We start from the raw sequence: 20,241 nt of genomic DNA, 5'->3' as shown, positions 1-20,241 counted from the left end.
GCAGATTACACTGACAGGAATCACAGCAGCTCCTCCACAAAGACTCCACGTTTCCTCAGCGGTACCAGGGGGTCTTAGAAGGGAAGGGGGGGGGGAGTGTTGTAGTATACTAAGCCCTATTAAGGGACTTAGTGTGGCGACCCAGCTAAGTTTTACTTGGCTACAAGGGCACTGTGTGGCTTGCTCCAATTTCTGTGTCTCCCTGAGGGCTTTGTGTGGGTTAAACTGTGTTTCTACCTTCTGTTTATGGGTGTTTGTGTGTGTGTGTGTGTGTGTGTGTGTGTGTGTGTGTGTCCCTTCACGTTTCCATGTCCATGGACTGTGTTTCATGCACAGCTGAGTGTCTTTCCTCCCCCAGAGACTCACTACCCCGTACTCAGGATAGTACACATTCTCAGTCTAGTGGGGCAGAACCCCCATGGTTAGATTCCATTAAAGGGATGATATCTAATATTTCTACTAAATTATCCCATAATGAGAAAGAGACGCAAAGACAGTCTATGGATGACCTGATGAATAGAGATTCAGTTTCCATACCATCGTCTCAAACCCCCGCTATTTGCCCACAAAAGCGTACTCTGGCCCAGCTCATGCAGGATGATATACATCAGATCCTGAGGAGGGTGAAGTTTCTGAAAGAAACTTGGGCTAACCCAGACAAAAAATTTCAGAACCCTAAAAGATTAATTATATCCTTCCCCTTTCCTCTGGAAGATAGAAAGAAATGGTAAAACTCGCCGATTGTGGACGCATCGGTATCTAGGTTGTCGCGTGAGATAGTCTTACCTGTTCCTGGGGCAGCATCCTTAAAGGACACAGCTGACCGCAAGATTGAGAACACTCTCAAATCGTTATACACTGCTGCTGGGGTGGCCCAGAGACCCACTATTGCTTGCGCATGGATCACTAAAGCCATTGCAAAGTGGTCAGGTAACCTAATTAACGGATTGGACACCTTACCCAGGGGGGAGATAGTTTTAAACCTGCAGCATATTCAAGACTCTGCTTACTTTATGGTGGAGGCCATAGAGGAAATTGGTTTGCTCAACGCACGCACCACTGCCAGGGCAGTGTCAGCACGCAGGGGCTTGTGGCTACGCCAGTGGACTGCGGATGCGGATTCCAGGAAAGGCGTGGAAAACCTACCATTCACAGGTGAGGCCCTTTTCGGAGATTAACTGGATAAGTGGATATCCAAGGCTACGGCGAGTAAGTCTACGTACCTTCCTTCCGCAGCACCCCCAGCTAGGAAGACCTATTCTGCTCCAACTCTGCAGTCCTTTCGGACAGCGAAATTCAAAGGTAAATCCAAAGGTTCTTCTACAGCCTTCAAAGGAAATAGAGAAAACCAGCAGCTGCAGGTTCTCAGGAACAGACCACCAGGTCTGCGTCCTCAAAGCCTTCAGCATGACGGTGGTCCACACTGCCTGGAAGACAGGCAGGTGGGAGCTCGGTTACGTTATTTCAGTCACGTTTGGGCAACATCTTGCCAGGATCCCTGGGTCACAGACCATTATCACCCAGGGATACAGACTGGAGTTTCAAGAATTCCCACCTCACAGATTTTTCAATTCAGGCTTACCAGCTTCTCCGGAAGCAAGTATGACTTTACTGGCAGCAATTAAAAAACTGGTACAAACCCAGGTCATTGTTCCAGTTCCACCTCAGCTACAGAACAAAGGTTATTATTCCAACCTGTTTGTGGTACCAAAACCGGATGGTTCTGTAAGACCCATTTTAAACCTCAAGTCACTGAACCCGTATTTACGGGTGTTCAAATTCAAGATGGAGTCTCTGAGAGCGGTGATCTCAGGTCTGGAAGAGGGGGAATTCCTGGTGTCTCTGGACATCAAGGATGCATACCTTCATATTCCGATTTGGCCACCTCATCAGGCTTATCTAAGGTTTGCACTACAGAACTGTCACTACCAGTTTTCAGGCCCTGCCATTTGGCCTCTCCACGGCACCGAGGGTGTTCACAAAAGTAATGGCAGAGATGATGTTTCTCCTCTGCAAGCAGGGAGTGAACATAATACTGTACTTGGACGATCTGCTGATAAAAGCGCCTTCCAGGGAGAGGTTGTTGGACAGCATTGCCCTCTCAACCCGACTAATTCAGGATCACGGATGGATTCTGAACCTACCAAAATCCCACCTGGAACCAAGATGGAGGCTTCAATTCCTGGGGATGATACTGGATATGGAGGAACAGAAGGTATTCCCTCCATTGGAAAAGGCATTGGTAATCCAGTCGATGGTGCGGGATGTTCTTAAACCAGCCCGGATATCGGTGCATCTATGCATTCGCCTTCTGGGGAAGATGGTCGCCTCTTATGAGGCTCTGCAGTACAGAAGTTTTCATACGAGGCCCTTCCAGCTGGATCTGCTGGACAAATGGTCTGGATCGCATCTTCACATGCACCAGAGGATACGTCTGTCGCCAAAAGCCAGGATTTCTCTTCTGTGGTGTCTTCAGACTTCACACCCGACCGAGGGTCAAAGGTTCGGGATTCAAAATTGGATTCTGGTAACCACAGACACAAGCCTCAGAGGTTGGGGAGCAGTCACCCAGGGGGAACAGTTCCAAGGAAAATGGTCATTACAGGAAACCATTCTTCCAATCAAAATTCTGGAACTAAGGGCCATATACAACGCCCTTCTACAGACATCACATCTTCTTCAAGATCATGCCATTCAAGTTCAGTCGGACAATGTGACGGCAGTAACGTACATAAACCGACAGGGCGGAATGGAAAGCAGAGCAGCAATGTCAGAGGTAACAAGAATTCTCCTCTGGGCAGAAAGGCACGCGGTGTCGCTGTCGGCAATCTTCATTCTGGGAGTAGACAACTGGGAAGCGGACTTCCTCAGCAGACACGACCTCCACCCGGGAGAGTGGGGCCTTTACCCGCAGGTGTTCGAGTCCTTAACACGTCGGTGGGTAATTCCACAAATAGATATGATGGCCTCTCGTCTCAACAAAAAGCTAAAGCGGTATTATTCCAGTTTGAGGGACCCACAAGCAGTGGCGGTGGACGCTCTGGTGACTCCATGGGTCTACCAGATGGTTTATGTGTTTCCACCTCTCCCTCTGATCCCAAGAATTCTCAAAACAATAAAAAGTGAAAAGGTTCAAGCAATTCTCATTGCTCCGAATTGGCCAAGAAGGGCCTGGTACGCGGATCTACTGGAGCTGCTCCTAGAGGACCTGTGGCCTCTACCTCTTCGAGAGGATCTTCTGCAACAGGGGGCGTTCGTCTATCAAGACTTACCATGGCTACGTTTGACGGCAAGGAAGATGAGTGTCAAATTTTAGCCCGGAAAGACATTCCAGACAAGGTTATTCCAATCCAAGCCAAGAAAGGGGTGACGTCTAAACATTACCACTGTATTTGGAAAAAATATGTCTTGTGGTGTGAAAACAGGAAATTTCCTGCAGTTGAATTTCAACTGGGACATTTTCTCCTTTTTCTACAGTCGGGTGTTGATGTGGGCCTACGTTTGGGCTCCTTGAAGGTCCAGATTTCGGCCTTACCCATTTTCTTCCAGAAACAATTGGCTTCCCTCCCTGAGTTTCAGACGTTCTTGCAGGGGGTTCTGCACATCCAACCACCCTTTGTGCCTCCCACGGTACCTTGGGATCTTAACGTGGTGTTGCAGTTCCTACAATCGGAATGGTTTGAGCCTTTACAGGAGGTTGACATAAAGTTTATTACGTGGAAGACTGTTACACTGTTGGCCTCAGCTTCTGCAAGGCGTGTGTCGGAACTGGGGGCGTTGTCTCGCAAAAGCCCCTATTTGATTTTTCATGAATATGGAGCTGAACTCAGAACTCATCAGCAATTTCTTCCTAAGGTTACTGACACCTCTGCTACCTCAGAGTCCTTGTTGTGAGGGCTTTGAAGATCTATGTGAAGCGGACAGCTTGTCACAGGAAATCTGACTCGCTGTTTGTTCTCTATGATCCCAAGAAAATTGGGTGTCCTGCTTCACAGCAGTCTATTGCTCACTGGATCAGGCTTACTATCCAGCATGCTTATTCATCGACAGGATTGTCGGTTTCAAAAGTACTAGCCCACTCCACTAGGTCGGTGGGTTCTTCCTGGGCGGCTGCCCGGGGTGTCTCGGCTTTACAGCTCTGCCGAGCAGCTACTTGGTCAGGTTCGAACACGTTTGCTAAGTTCTACAAGTTCGATACTTTGGCCTCTGAGGACCTTCAGTTTGGTAAATCAGTTCTGCAGGAACCTCAGCACTCTCCCACCCAGTTTGTGAGCTTTGGTACATCCCCATGGTACTAATGTGGACCCCAGTATCCTCTAGTACGTAAGAGAAAATAGGATTTTAATTACTTACCGGTAAATCCTTTTCTCGTAGTCCGTAGAGGATACTGAGCGCCCGCCCAGTGCTTCGTTTTTTACTTTGTTAAGTAATGTTGTTGGTTCAGCTGTGGCTGTTCCTGTTCAAGTTTGGTTAGCATGGCTTTCCTCTTGTTTGTGTGTGCTGGTTCGAATCTCACCACTGTTCTATTACAAACTTTCCTCAGGATATGTCCGGCTCCTCGGGCACAGTTTCTAGACTGAGTCTGGTAGGAGGGGCATAGAGGGAGGACCCAGTGCACACTATTGATTTCTTAAAGTGCCCAAGGCTCCTAGTGGACCCGTCTATACCCCATGGTAATAATGTGGACCCCAGTATCCTCTACGGAGTGTGAGAAAATGATTTACCGGTAGGTAATTAAAATCCAATTTTTTCTTTTTTTATTATTTTTATATTTTTTTGGTGTATTATTAGATGGATGACACTGCAGCACTGTGCACATTTTGCACTTTATTAGTATATGAAACTGATAGAGGTGTTTGTGTATAGGACAACACTCCTGTTGGATGTAACCAGTTGTAACCGCGGCTGCTCCGGCTAGGACACATGCTGCCATGGCAATGGGATCAGCGCTTCATATCATGACGCATGCACATACATCAGTCAGTGACATGGCTGGGTCACCGATGCATGATGATGACATCAGTGGATACGACGAGCGAGATGTGGTCGGCAATGCTGGAGGGATAGCTACTTATATAAAGGTATGTTATGTCACAATGTATGTGTTCTTGATAAAAGTCTGCAAGGACTGTAATTTTGAACAAAACACTGCTTGGCTATGTGAATCTTTGCTGTACAAGTACCTTGAGCGCCGCCTTTACCTGTCATTATCTACTGGATACATGAGGGGCCCTAGGATGGCTCAGGGCATGTTATATTGGCTAGTGCTGGCTATATATATATATATATATATATATATATATATATATATATATACACACAATAGTGGCCAAAATTGTGGAAACCTTATGGAGAATGTCTGTTTTTAGGGTTTAATTGCATATAACTGCATTATTTTTAAAGAAAATCATATGAAGGTATCTATCTCTGGACAGATAATTTTATACACAATATAATGCACTGCAATGAATAATCTTTATTACATAAAAAGTTATAGCTAAATAAAGATAGGGAGACTTTGTTATGTAAAGAGAGAGGGGATATCTTCAACTCAAAACTGACCAATAGGAGTGTTTGTTCTGAGAGCCAATCAGGTGTTGTGATGCCACAAAATGGATCCAATAAGGTGTTAGCATGAGTAAGCTCGCATTTGTTTCTACCAGAATTGACAGTAAAACAACTTTTTTAGTTGTTTGATTATCACTAAATTGGTCATTGATTTTTATTCGTTTTTTTACTTTGATTTTCTGCAGTAAGCTGTAAGTTATTTAGGATGACAAGCAAAGTAAAGAGAGTTGACTGGTTACCTAGAAAGAGATACAAAATAATTACTTTATGTGAAGAAGGTAACACTTACAACGAAATTATAAGAAAAGTAGATGACAACATAACTAAAGGAGGAATTTCAAGACTGTGGAATAAGTATCAACAGACTCTGGGGGTAATTCAGACCTGATCGCTAGGCTGCATAATGTGGACCCCAGTATCCTCTACGGAGTGTGAGAAAATGATTTACCGGTAGGTAATTAAAATCCAATTTTTTCTTTTTTTATTATTTTTATATTTTTTTGGTGTATCATTAGATGGATGACACTGCAGCACTGTGCACATTTTGCACTTTATTAGTATATGAAACTGATAGAGGTGTTTGTGTATAGGACAACACTCCTGTTGGATGTAACCAGTTGTAACCGCGGCTGCTCCGGCTAGGACACATGCTGCCATGGCAATGGGATCAGCGCTTCATATCATGACGCATAAGTTATTTAGGATGACAAGCAAAGTAAAGAGAGTTGACTGGTTACCTAGAAAGAGATACAAAATAATTACTTTATGTGAAGAAGGTAACACTTACAACGAAATTATAAGAAAAGTAGATGACAACATAACTAAAGGAGGAATTTCAAGACTGTGGAATAAGTATCAACAGACTCTGGGGGTAATTCAGACCTGATCGCTAGGCTGCATTTTCTCACAGCCTGCGATCAGGTTCGAACTGCGCATGCGTATACACCGCAATGCGCAGGCGCATCACACAGGTATAAATCGGATCACCGTTCAGTGATGGGTTTGTGCAACGGATCCGTTTGCACGGGCGATCGCAAGGAGATTGACAGGAAGAAGGCGTTTCTGGGTGGCAACTGACCGTTTCAGGGAGGGGTTGGAAAAATGCAGGCGTGTCCATGCGTTTCCGTTCCTGACGTCAATTCTGGTCCCAGACAGGCTGATGTGATCGAAGCGGCTGAGTAACTCCTGGGCTGCGCAGAGACTACACAAAATCTGTTTGTGCAGCTCTGCTACACATGCGTTTGCACATTTGCACAGCTAAAATACACTCCCCTGTAGGCGGCGACTATCTGATCGCAGCAGTGCAAAAATCGCTTGCTAGCGATTAGGTCTGAATTAGGCCCTCAGTTCATTCAAAACCAAACTGGTAAAGGTAAGAAAAGATCCACAATATCATGCTGTGATAGAAGAATGAAAAATCTGTGCTTGAGAGATAGAAAAATATCAACTGAGGCAATTCACAATAATTTACGTGAATGTGGTGTAAACATCAGTGCCAGGACTGTTCGACGCAGACTTCAATATTTTGGATTAAACGCCAGAATCCCAAGGAAAAAGTCACTTTTATCTCTCAAACAAAGACAGAAAAGATTCGAATGGGCTAAAATGCATATTAATTGGTCAGAAGAACAATGGAACAGTGTCATCTGGACTGGAGTGACAAAACCAGAATATCCGTATTTGGTAGTGATGGAGTGGAATTGGAGAAGATTTGCTACCTGAGTGCACAACACCTATTGTGAAGCATCCAGTTAGTTTTATACTATGGGGATGCATCAATGGCACTTTAAATAGCAGCAAATACAGTACATCAGTGTCCCGCAGTGGGGAGGGCGGGGCAGTTGGGGGGAGCACAAACTATGCAGAGCAGTGGGTAAGTAGCTGGTGAATAGACGATGTGCGCGTGCACACAGCATCTATACTCAGTGCAGAGAAGTCCTGGGGGCAGCCCAGCATAATGGAGAGTGCTGGGCATGCCCCCACAGTGGCAGAAGTGGGAATGACATGAGGCTCTGCCCCTTACACCTAGGCCCCACCCCTTTTCTGACTTGGGCTCGCTTTTAGCAACCAAAAGTTCCCGACCCACTGGCCATCAATGTTGGCAGTTATGTAATTGCAGCAAAAGACTTCCCAACAAAGGGGGTAATTCCGAGTTGATCGCAGCAGCAAATTTGTTAGCAGTTGGGCAAAACCATGTGCACTGCAGGGAGGGGGGGGGGGGGGGGGCAGATATAACATTTGCAGAGAGAGTTAGATTTGGGTGGGTTATTTTGTTTATGGGCAGGGTAAATACTGACTGCTTTATTTTTACACTGTAATTTAGATTTCAGTTTGAACACACCCCACCCAGATCTAACTCTCTCTGCACATGTTATATCTGCCACACCTGCAGTGCAAATGGTTTTGCCCAACTGCTAACAAATTTGATGCTGCGATCAACTCGGAATTACCCCCAGAGTACTAATGAATATTGTGCAAAACTAAGAAATGTACTTTCACACAGTTCAGTACGTATAACTGTTATCAAAATGTAAAATGTTGTTATAAAGCTTATTGTATCATGTTGTATTATTTTCTAAATTAAAGTGCCATTGTAATGATGTATGCTTTTAGGTATAATACTAAATATATTTGTGCTATTACCTGTTAAACTTAAATATGCACATTATACGAAAGGTTTCCACAATTTTGCCCACTACTGTGTGTATGTATGTGTGTATACATATATATATATATATATATATATATTTTTTTTTTTTATTTTTTTATTTTTTAAATTGTGCAATATTTGATAATTATTATATTTTAATGTTTGGATTTGTTGTTATGTTATTGATGTTTCCTGATTTAGAGTTTTGGTTTATTTGTCTAATTTTTTTGATTATTATTTTGTGGCTATAGTCCCTTTGGGAGCTTTTTTCATGAATGAACAATTAGGGGAACTTTATCTGGTCAGTATCTAATAGCTATATTTATCTTTTGGTTCACATTAGTGTGGATGTACCCTGAATCATGTCACAAGGAGCTAGGTTATTGGATGAACAACTGTTAAATTTAGCGGAGAATGCGCAGGTTAGTTTAACAGACGATGACGCAGAAAAAGTATTGTTTGAACAGGAGGAATTCAGTCATGTACCTGCTGATAGTGCAGTAGACCTTTATTACAAATTGTTAAGATTGAGTAAACGGGAGGTAGATTTAGTCCTCCATGGTCAATTTTTATCTGATTACTACCGACAAAAAAAGATTCTGCGTGGTTTCAGGGTTCATAATATTCCCACCATTGGGCGTACCAACCCTAGTTTTTGTAGTAAATGGTGTGGTGTTTTAAATAAGTGCTCCCTTGATTTAATTCTGTTGGTAGTGGAGGAGGTTGGGAATGAGTTGAAACGTACTAGAACTGACCTGGATGACTTTAGGATCCATCACCAATCTAAACTTGTTGATGATAAATCTGAAAAGTGGCTTGAAAAACTTACTGCGCAGATCGACCGGTACAGGAATGATTTAATAACATTCAAGAAAAATAAGCTTGAGACTGTTCATAATGACTACCACAACCATACGGTATACAGATGGCTCATAGGGGAGACTTTGAGAACACCTAGACAGCGCTATCCTGTCAATAAGTACAGAATACCGTTTTCAGTGGACTCCTCCTATTCATCCTCTGAAACAGAGAATAATGAACAGCTGCCCCCTAGTGGTCAGGCTTTTTTAGGAGCTCAATTGGATCCCACGGGGATTGGTGGCAACAGGGGCGGAAGGGCCGCACAAGGCGGAGCAAAAGGAAGAAGGGGAAGACGAAGGAGGTGATGAATATCAACAATGTATTTAACTTGTCAAAATATACATTGTCTCCAGCTGAGGAATCTGTGTTATCGTTGGGGCTTTCTTTCGTGCCCACGTTTAGACGTGATGAGTTTGATTCTCGTGTGGATCTGTACAAATTAGGCCGTAAGTTGCGGCTTAGGGAATTCTTTAAAGACACTGTAGAGTCTGATGAGAGTACAAACAAATTTTGTTTGAAAAAATCAAGTGGCTTTGATCCTATATCAGCCAATTCAAGCATTAAGACTTTCTTAATGATGGTTGAAAATGATTTGGACGGGTCCACTAGAAAGTCAAACTATTATCACAATTTATCTTTTGAACAGAGAATGGCTATTAAGTCTCTACAAAGTAACAAGGAGATTGTAATACGTACAGCAGACAAGGGTGGGGCTGTGGTAGTGCTGGATTACCAATATTACCACGATGACGTTCTAACACAATTGAGTGACACTGTCACTTATTCTAAGAGAAGGTCCAATCAAATGTATGACATAAAATCTAAAGTTGATGCCTTGTTGGCAAGAGGTCTAACCAGTGGATATCTGGATGAGCACCTGGTGAGAGCTCTCACAGTTGAACATCCGGTTACTCCGATACTGTATTGTATCCCTAAGATACATAAATCGTCCGATAGGCCCCCAGGTCGGCCAATAGTGTCTGCAGAAAATTCGGTATTACAACCATTAGCAAAATATGTAGAATTTCTATTGCAACCTGTGGTTGTTAGCAGTAAGAGCTACATACAGGATACTGGAGACTTTTTGAAAATGCTCACTCAAATAGAAGTTTTACCAGCTGAATATCTGTTTGCAACGATGGATGTTTCGTCGTTGTACACTGTCATACCCCATGATCTTGGTATTTTGGCTGTGGAATGAGCATTGTCTGTTTTTGAGTTTTGTGGTACTCCGGTTGATTTTATATGTGACATGATTCGGGTCATCCTCACACAAAACCACTTTCAATATGCAAATTCTTTTTATGTGCAGAATGCTGGGACCGCGATGGGTTCGAATCTGGCGCCGGTATATGCTAATATATTTATGACACAATATGAAGAAGTTAGCATCTACCCCAGATTCGGTCCCAGCATTCTGCACTATTATAGATACATCGATGATATTTTTATCATATGGAAGGGTTCCTGTGAAAGCTTTATGGAAATGGTGTCGGAGCTTAATGGGCTTTCTAGCCCTATTCGTTTTACATTTAATGTTCAGTCTGACCGAATAGAGTTCCTTGATGTTTTGGTGTTCAGGGATGGAAATCGGTTAGGGACCACTCTGTACCGTAAAAGTACGGACAGGAATACGTTTTTGTATTCCACGAGCCACCATCCTGGTTCCCTCAAAAATGGTTTGCCAATTTCCCAGTTTTTGCGCGTAATGCGCAAGAATACACAATCTGATCTACGTGAATTACAGCTTGTTGAGATGGCGACCAGGTTTGAGGAAAGAGGGTATGGATCTGGAATGATCAAAAAGGCCCTCAAAAGGGCACGGTTTATCTTTGAGAGTAGACAAAAACCGACAGGTTCAAAAACAATGGATAGAATAGTGGTTACTACCCAGTATGACATCAATGCACCAATATTTGCAAGTTCGGTGAAAAAACATTGGCCTATTATTGCCACTGACAAAGCATTCCGAAAGGTTGTGAAGAAGCCATTAATATCTTTTTCTAGGGGCCCTAATTTGAAACAAATACTGATGCAACCTATGAAGAATTTTAATATCAAACCAAAGGACACTTGGCTCACTACTCGTAGGACGGGCTGTTTTAGATGTTCTGGATGTACGACATGCAACAGTATGCTAACAGGAAAAGTGTTTGCTCATCCGCATACGGGTAAAAAAAATCCCAATTAAACATCAAGTTACATGTACATCGGACTTTGTTATTTATATCTTATTATGCCCGTGTGGACTCTATTATGTGGGCAAGACCACTACCACTTTTAGGGAGAGGATGGCGAACCATCGCCTCTCTATTCGACAGGCAATTTTGAACCAAAAGAGTGACAAGCCGGTGGCACTGCATTTTTTTTAAAATGGACATCAACTTGCAGCACTAAAGTGCATGATCATAGACCATATTCCCAAGTTGGCTAGGGGTGGAGACCGAGGAAGAAAGCTACTTCAATCTGAATCTCGGTGGATTCATTCATTGGACACTAAGTCCCCTAAGGGCTTGAATGAGAGTAATAACTTTTGGTGCTTTTTATAGTGCTGAGCTATAGCTGGACACTTTAACTTGTTCTGCGTAGGATTGGCCCCTATTAGGGTTCATGGCCTTATATAATATTATTTGATATGTTTTTGTTTATTGTGGTTGTCATGTTTTGCACATTGCATTTTGGGATGGGATCACTATCCGGTAGTCTTTTCTGCAAGCAGACATTTTGTGACATGTAGTATTATGGTATGCTTTTATTGATGCTTTGATATAACATATCATTCATTTCGTTGTTTGTTTTAGGCTGCATGATCATGTCCCTCACACCTGCGTTTGATGTGCTATCTTGCTGCTTACAATGTACAGCTTGTTTAGGCTGAATTGGTGCATTCAATTTTACTACCAATATAACATCGTTTGGGTGACAGTGTCTGTGTGATCCCTCGTGAGGAGACATTGAGGCGGTAGTCTAATGTACTCGTCGCGGGGTAGCCATGGCAACGGCCCTGTTTATTTGTTTTGTTATGTCCCGTCTGTTGTGGCGGTGAGGTAATTGTGTCATGTGACACCCGGAGGCCTACCAAGCCGTGGAACGCACAGGCGTGTATGGCATTGGTAGGATGGGTGATCACGTGCTGTATCCGGAAACCCATAGCGCCGTGGAATGCATGAACGCTCCGATGCGGTGACGTAGTGTACAGAGAAGACAGGGTCTGTTGGTACATGCGCATTGAGGTGAGACGCACGCCGCGGGTGTTCGAGTTGGTGACTGTGATCAGCTGCAGTAAGTAATGTGTATTGTGTGGGGTATAAAGTTGGCTGTGTCTGCTTGCAGATGGCTCTGGAAGGTGGAAGGTGACTGTAACATGATGCGCGGGTCTTGAACGGTCCACATGGGACCGAGGTCGACGGACGTATTGGTTTGATTTTTCATGTCCTTCTAATAAGCAAACACTCTTTCATCTAAAAGCACTTTGTAGTGCTGCATATGTTGTGAATTATATTCAAGATTTTTTGCTGAGCCACCATCACTTGTGTGATTCTACCTGAAATGCCCGTTTTTGGGTGAAAATAAATTTATAAGACTTTTTTTCATATGTTATTGTTACTTGAGGGCCTCTTTTTCAAAAAATATATCTTTACTGGACCATTGAGGAACAGACTTGAGGGTGCACCTATGTTTATTAGTATTTAAAAGTGTGCAAATGTTTATATACGGCTTTATATATATATATATATATATATATATATATACCCATATTTGCATTTGTTTGGGCTTCTTTGCATATTATTTGGGTGTGTATGAAAAGGACTCCATTTTTGCCTCAGGTTGTTACTAATGCCGCTTTCAGATCGCAAATGCCGGATCCCACCCGGTAAGAGAAACGTGTCCTTACCGGGTGGGATCCGGCATTTGCTGTTCTCTGCTAGCTTTCCGACCCGGCAATATACCGGGTCGGTTGCCATAGCAGCGGGGGGGCGCAGCAGCAGCAGGGGCGGGGGTGGAGGCGACGCTGGGAGATAAGCTCATCTCCTGCGCCACCTCTCCCTATGCTGTGAATGGGAGCCGTGTCGCATCGAAACGGCTCCCATTCACACTGCGCCTGACCCGGTATTCAACCCGGTAATAACCTTTCTTTTTAACCGGGTTGAATTACCGGGTCAGGCGACCCGCTAATTCGGCAAAGATGCTTTCACATCGCACACTGACCCGTTTCGACACGGCAATATGCCGTGTCGATACTGTGTTATTTGTGCGATGTGAAAGGGGTATAAGTATCAAGTGATTTTATATACCTTTTATATCATTATCCTGTAATATACTTTTTCCAGAATTGGTTCAGTATACTCACTATGGGCAGGAGGCATCAAAGGTAAAAATGCGATTAAACCTCAGTAAATGCAGTTTTTGGAGATCAGGCTGCATTTCTCATATGCACCAAGCTTCGAAATGTGATACATTCCCGATCTTGGGCACGGTAGGCAACACCATCTAGAAGCCTATGGGCTTCTTTTTGCAGTGTGCCATTAGAGGGATCCAATCAGCTCTCTTCCAGTGTCACCTGTGGTGCGCAGTCGCACGTCATCTGACGGATGCGCATTGGGACTTCCAGGTTTCAAGCATACAACGCTAATAAATGCCGTTATGATTTAGATGTGAATGGTGTGATGAATCACAAGAAAAATGCAATGCTTCATGCATCCCACTCTGAGTGACAGATGTATTAAGCCCGGAGAAGTGATAAAGAAGTGATAAGTGGAAGGTAATTACGCACCAGCCAATCATTGTGGATTTGAAAAATGACAGTTAAGAGGTGATTGGCTGGTGCGTTATCACCTTTGATTTATCACTGCTTTATCATTTCTTCAGGCTTAATACCCTTAGTGTTTTAGACATTTTTTTTTTGCCTAACATTTCCATTTTTATTTTTTATCTTTTGTTATGGACTGGGCTAGTAAGTGATATTTATAGTTACCATAGGCGGTATTAGTAACGCTGCATTATTGTCAGTTGCCTAACTATTTATATCTATGAGAGAGCGCACTTAGTGATGGAGCTCATGTAATGGAAGAACTTACCGCTTTGGTCCTATTAGGCATTTCGAGTAGTTATTGTTATTTTTGTGGATTGATTTGTTTTTTTATATTTCTTTACATTTTAACTGTGTCCCGCGATATCACTTCTGGCTCCATGGTGCCAACAGCCCTTCCCTGCTTCCCAGGATGCAGTGTTTTGTGTGTTCAACTTGTTGGTTTGTGATAGGCGGCACTCTTTGCTCAGTAGTGCTACCACCTTCCCGACCTCCCCGTCGCTCCATACCCACATTAAGCAAACCACATCCCCAGCATTATGGTGCCCATTTTTTAATTGCATGTGCTGGTAGAAAAAACGGGACAACTTGCTTGTGTGTGCCCCCCAGGCCGAAAGTTGCCAGCTAGCCTCTGCTAGATGTGATCCATGAATGTAAAATAATGTATTAGTTTAACACTCAGTTCCAGACATCTGATGCTGGTCAGTGGTCACATATCTATAGCACAGTGCTCTAATGGATCTGATACAGGCCAAAGCTACGATTGCAGTTGTTTGAGCTGCGGTGGCATCACCTGCATCACCTGCCTGTCAACAGATCCACACTGTACATTTAAGTGGAGCAGGCCTGTCAGATGTCTTTGACAGAGAGTCTATTTACTAAGCCTTAGATGGAGATAAAGTGCACAGAGATAAAGTACCAGCCAACCAGCTCCTAAAGCCCAGTACTCACGGGCCGATCAAGGAGAGATGCGTGCTGAGCGAACCGCTCAGCACACATCTCTCCTGCCGCTCAGCACAGCGCGATCTGTGCTGAGCGTGCGGGGGGAGACGGGGGGGCCGCTCACTTCACCCAGCGGGTGAAGTGAGCGACCCGCTAGATTGGCCTGCATGCAGGCCAATCTAGCAGCGGCGATAGCGATGTGCGGGGCCGCGCATCGCTATCGCCGAGGGGGCTACACACGGAGCGATCCTGCCGATATTCTAAGCAATCTAGTCAGATTGCTTAGAATATCGCTCCGTGAGTACCCCCCTTAACTGTCATTTTTCAAACCCAGCCTGTGACATGGTAGTTAGGAGCTGATTGACTGGTGCTTTATCTCCGTCCACTTTATCTCCGTTCAAGGCTTAGTAAATAGACCCCTTAGTCTGCTCTGTTTCTGCTAAGACAGATTGGGGGAAAGACAGCAAGGAGGGATATTTAGTCTAAGATAAACACCAAAATCATTTAATGCACCCAAATGTATTAAGCCTTAACAAGAGATATAGGCCAAGATTTATCAAGCCTTGGAGAGTGATAAATTGCATGGTGATAAAGTACCAACCAATCAGCCCCTAACTGTCATTTTAAAACACAGCCTGTAACATGGCAGTTGGGAGCTGATTAGTTGGTACTTTATCACCGTGCAGTTTATCACTGTCTAAGGCTTGATAAATCAGGGCTAAAGTGAAGACAGATAAAGAGTGATAAATGACCAGCCAATCAGCCACTAACTGCCACGTCATAGGCTGTGTTTGAAAAAATGACAGGAGCTGATTGGCTGGTCATGCATCACTCTTTATCCATCTCAACTTTATCTCTTGTTAAGGCTTAATATATTTGGGCCATTATTCAGCTCAGTAATAGCCAGTCTTTGTTATATACTTTATTTGCTAATGCAAATTGAGGTTTGCTCTTAAGGTATAAAAATTATCTAAGCAGAGATTTATAATGCATTTTATATGATGTACAGTATACAAACTTTTAAAATGAAAAAGAAACTGACAATCTAAAAGTAGTGTAAGACTGGGGACACACATAGCGGCCAAGCGGGTCCCGTTCAGGCACCCTCACATGTGCGGCAGTCCCGCTGCCGCTGGATCCAACGTCAGCATGCTGTGGTCGGGCCGGATGGCAGGACAATGGGATTTAAGTGTGAACACATACATCAATGTGCCGCACTGTGTTCTATGAAATCCAGTGTGTCACTGGCCGTATCATGTTCTGTAGCATCCCACAGAACAGGATCCGTGTGCACACAAAACCCCCCTCCCGGCCAAGAGGGTCCCGCTTGGTCGTTATGTGTGGACCCAGCCTTAGGTATATGAGAGCTCTGCCAGTCTCTTTTAGCTCTGATCTCGGGGGTTTTGGGAGGACACCTCTACATACATGTCTAGCAGCAATGAAGAACATACAAATTGTTACTAGATTCCAGCTTCCACCTACACTTACCGGTATATCATTGCATTTACTGTATTATTTAATTGGTTTGCTATGCAATCGTGATTGCTTTTACTCTCTAGTATGGCAGACTTGTTACTATGATATTTCAGTTACCCTTTGCCACATCTCATCAAAAGGCAACATCCACATCTGTGCCAACTGATTGCCAGTACTGTGCCACCCATGCCCTTAACACTGGCATGCCACAAAAAGAACATTCTTAAGCAGATTAAAGGATCTGTGCTACTTGTTCCTCTATTTGAAGGATGTGTTTTTGTGCCAATCAGACAAGTGCTTCCATTGTCTCAGTTGCACGAGACAGATAAAAGATAATTGCTAATTGGTTCCAATGGTTTCATACAAATTGGCACCTAAATACAGTGTTCGTAAATAACCATCATACAGTAGTAAAAGTCTGGTTATCTGCCAACATGAGGCTGTGCGCTTCTGTGTTTATTTTTACTGGCAGACTGGAGAAGGGTTAAACGAGGTAATTCAGTTGCCAGACCACCCGCCTACTCATTACATTCGGAATTCAACACATAAAAAGGATACAAGTTTATATTGCTTACAAGACTGAATGATGAGAAACAAAGGAACAGACAAACAGTTTGCCAAACATAAAGTAAAATTCCAGGCTTGACAGAAAGCCACTCTTCTCAGCTAAATAGAATGGAGGATTGCAGGCCTCAGGAGGGGGCTGTGCTGTTATCACTAGTCTCCTTCCTATTCATTAGGCTCAGTGCGTCTTTCCTCTGAATGCCTCTCTCTAAGCCGCCTTAGACACAATAGACAGAAAAATAGGATCATCCTATTACTGAACAGAACATCAGAGAAACAAAGGCCTTAGAGTGTGATGGGAACACTTGTTACTAACATCCAGAATCTTCATGCATACAATACCTGAACTATAATGGAACATACAGATGGGACATCAGCCTACTGTACTGTATTTAGATTAGGAATGTTCGCTAAATATCACAATTGACGTAAGTGGTTTAACATATGAAATAAGGGGAAACATTTGTTTACATAATGTAACAATGTAAGGGTACAAGGTGCTGTAAAGTAAACTTAAAATCCTGCAATGCTAGAAACCATCTAGTTACACGAGCATTCTTGCCTCTATTTACATACATCCATTTTAAAGGGGCATGATCCGTCACTAGTCTGAATTGTCTACCCAAGAGGTAATATCTCAAGGTATCTAGTGCCCACTTAATGGCCAAAGCCTCCTTTTCCACAATGGCATACCTTTTTTCATGCTCATTGAGTTTCCTACTCAAATAAATGATAGGGTGTTCGTCCCCATCTCTGGTTTGAGACAGCACAGCGCCTATCCCTACCTCTGAGACATCTATCTGTCTGTACCACAAATTCTTTTGAAAAATCTGGTGTTATCAACACCGGTTGTGAACACAAAGCCACTTTTAACGCTTGGAACGCTTTTTCTGCATCAGGGTTCCATTTCACCATATTTGACTGCTTCCCTTTGGTAAGGTCTGACAACGGCACCGCTGTGGTCGCAAAATTGGGAATAAACCGTCTCTAGTACCCAGTTATTCCCAAAAAAGCCCTTACCTGTTTTTTATTCACTGGACAAGGCCAGTTTTGAATAGCATCAATTTTATTCAATTGGGGCCTAATCAGACCTCTGCCTATGGTGAAGCCCAAGTATTTGACCTCCTCCATTGCGAGGCAGCACTTCCTTGGGTTAGCAGTTAACCCTGCCTCTCTGATTGAGTCCAGTACTGCTTGTACTTTAACCAAATGGGACCCCAGTCTGTACTGTGAATTACCACATCATCCAAATAGGCAGCTGCATATTTTCTATGGGGCCTCAAAATTTTATCCATTGCCCGTTGAAAGGTTGCTGGAGCCCCATGCAACCCAAAGGGTAACATCTTATACTGGTATAGCCCCTCCGGAACCGAAAAGGCTGTTTTTTGTTTTGCGCTACCAGATAAAGGTATTTGCCAGTAACCTTTGGTCAGGTCCAACGTGGTGAGAAACCTGGCTGTTCCCAGCCTTTCTATAAGCTCATCCACACGGGGCATGGGGTATGCGTCAAACTTGGACACCTCATTCAACTTCCGAAAGTCATTACAGAAGCGTATGCTACCGTCGGGCTTCGGGATGAGCACTATGGGACTGGACCACTCACTGTTAGATTCCTCTATGACTCCAAGTTCTAACATGGTTTTAACTTCTTTAGAAACAGCTTCTCGCTGAGCTTCAGGAATCCTATATGGCTTTAAATGAACCCTGACCCCTGGTTCTGTGACAATGTCATGTTTTATTATGGTCGTTCGGCCAGGCAGCTCTGAAAATATCTCCCTATTTTGGATGAGAAATTCTTTAACATGATTGTTCTGATCAGCTGATAATGTCTCTGACACCTTCACTGCGGGAAGCAACCGAGGTGAAGACAAGGCTCCGCTGACAGAGACAATTTATCTTTCCAGGGTTTGATTAAGTTAACATGGTAGATTTGTTCGGGTTTTCTCTTTCCCGGCTGGTATACTTTGTAATTAACCTCATTCACTTTTTCCCTAATCTCAAATGGACCCTGCCATTTAGCTAGGAATTTGCTTTCCACAGTAGGTACCAAAACAAGAACTCTATCTCCAGGAGCAAATTCCCGTATCTTGGCACTCCGGTTATAGACCCTCTGTTGAGCACTTTGGGCCTGTTCCATGTGCTCTCTGACAACAGGTACCACGGCTGCAATCCTATCCTGCATTTGTGTTACATGTTCAATAACGCTTCTATAAGGAGTGGGCTGTCCTTCCCACGTCTCTTTGGCAATGTCCAACAGCCCTCTGGGGTGTCTACCATACGACAAATCAAATGGAAAAAACCCCGTAGAGGACTGAGGAACTTCTCTGATGGCCATTAACAAGTAGGGCAACAAACAATCCCAGTTTTTCCCATCTCTCTCAACAACCTTTTTTAACATACTTTTTAATGTTTTATTAAACCTTTCCACCAACCCGTCAGTTTGGGGATGGTAGATGGACGTCCTGAGGTGAGTGACCTTAAATAATTTGCACAATTCTTTCATGATCCTTGACATAAATGGAGTACCTTGGTCAGTCAAAATTTCTTTTGGTATTCCCACTCTACTAAAAACCTGCACCAGCTCCCTAGCTATCGCCTTGGTTGTGATAGTGCGTAAAGGGACAGCCTCAGGATATCGAGTGGCATAGTCCATAATTACCAGGATATACTGATGGCCCCGAGCAGACTTTAACAAGGGCCCCACGAGATCCATGGCTATTCTGTCAAACGGGACCTCTATAATAGGCATAGGAACTAGTGGGCTCCTGAAATTGGGTCTAGGGGCATGATACTGGCATTCAGGACAGGAAGAACAATATTCAGACACTTCTTTATAAACCCCTGGCCAAAAGAACCTTTGTAAAACTCTTTCAGTGGTTTTTTCTGCCCCTAAATGTCCTGCTGGAACGTGACTATGAGCTAAATCTAGTACTGTTCTCCGATAAGGCTGGGGAACTACCAGCTATTCCACCACATCCTCACCCCTTTTGACAATGTGGTACAAGAGCTCATTACAGATGGCCATGTGGGGATACGTAACCCTGTCACCTGGTACCACAGGTTCCCCATTAACAACCTTAACATTCTCTCTAGCCTTTATTAAGGTAGGATCCTTTAACTGTTCAGACGCAAACAGATCCTTCTTTACCTCCAGTTCAGGCACGCTTTCAGTTCTAACTACTATGTCTCTGTTCCCAGCAAGAGGGTCCTCACTGGACTCCCCATCTGTCACTTCCCCAGCCAAACTAGCAAAAGGCAAAGGGTCAGAAAGTTCCGAAGACACACGTACATCCATAAAATCACTGGTATTATCAACTGGCTCTTTACTTCTCACATCTGTTGATAACCGTGATTCCCACAGTTTCCAAAA

The sequence above is a fragment of the Pseudophryne corroboree genome, chromosome 4 (assembly GCF_028390025.1).
Source record: "Pseudophryne corroboree isolate aPseCor3 chromosome 4, aPseCor3.hap2, whole genome shotgun sequence".
Taxonomy (NCBI): domain Eukaryota; kingdom Metazoa; phylum Chordata; class Amphibia; order Anura; family Myobatrachidae; genus Pseudophryne; species Pseudophryne corroboree.
This window is presented reverse-complemented; position numbering follows the sequence as displayed.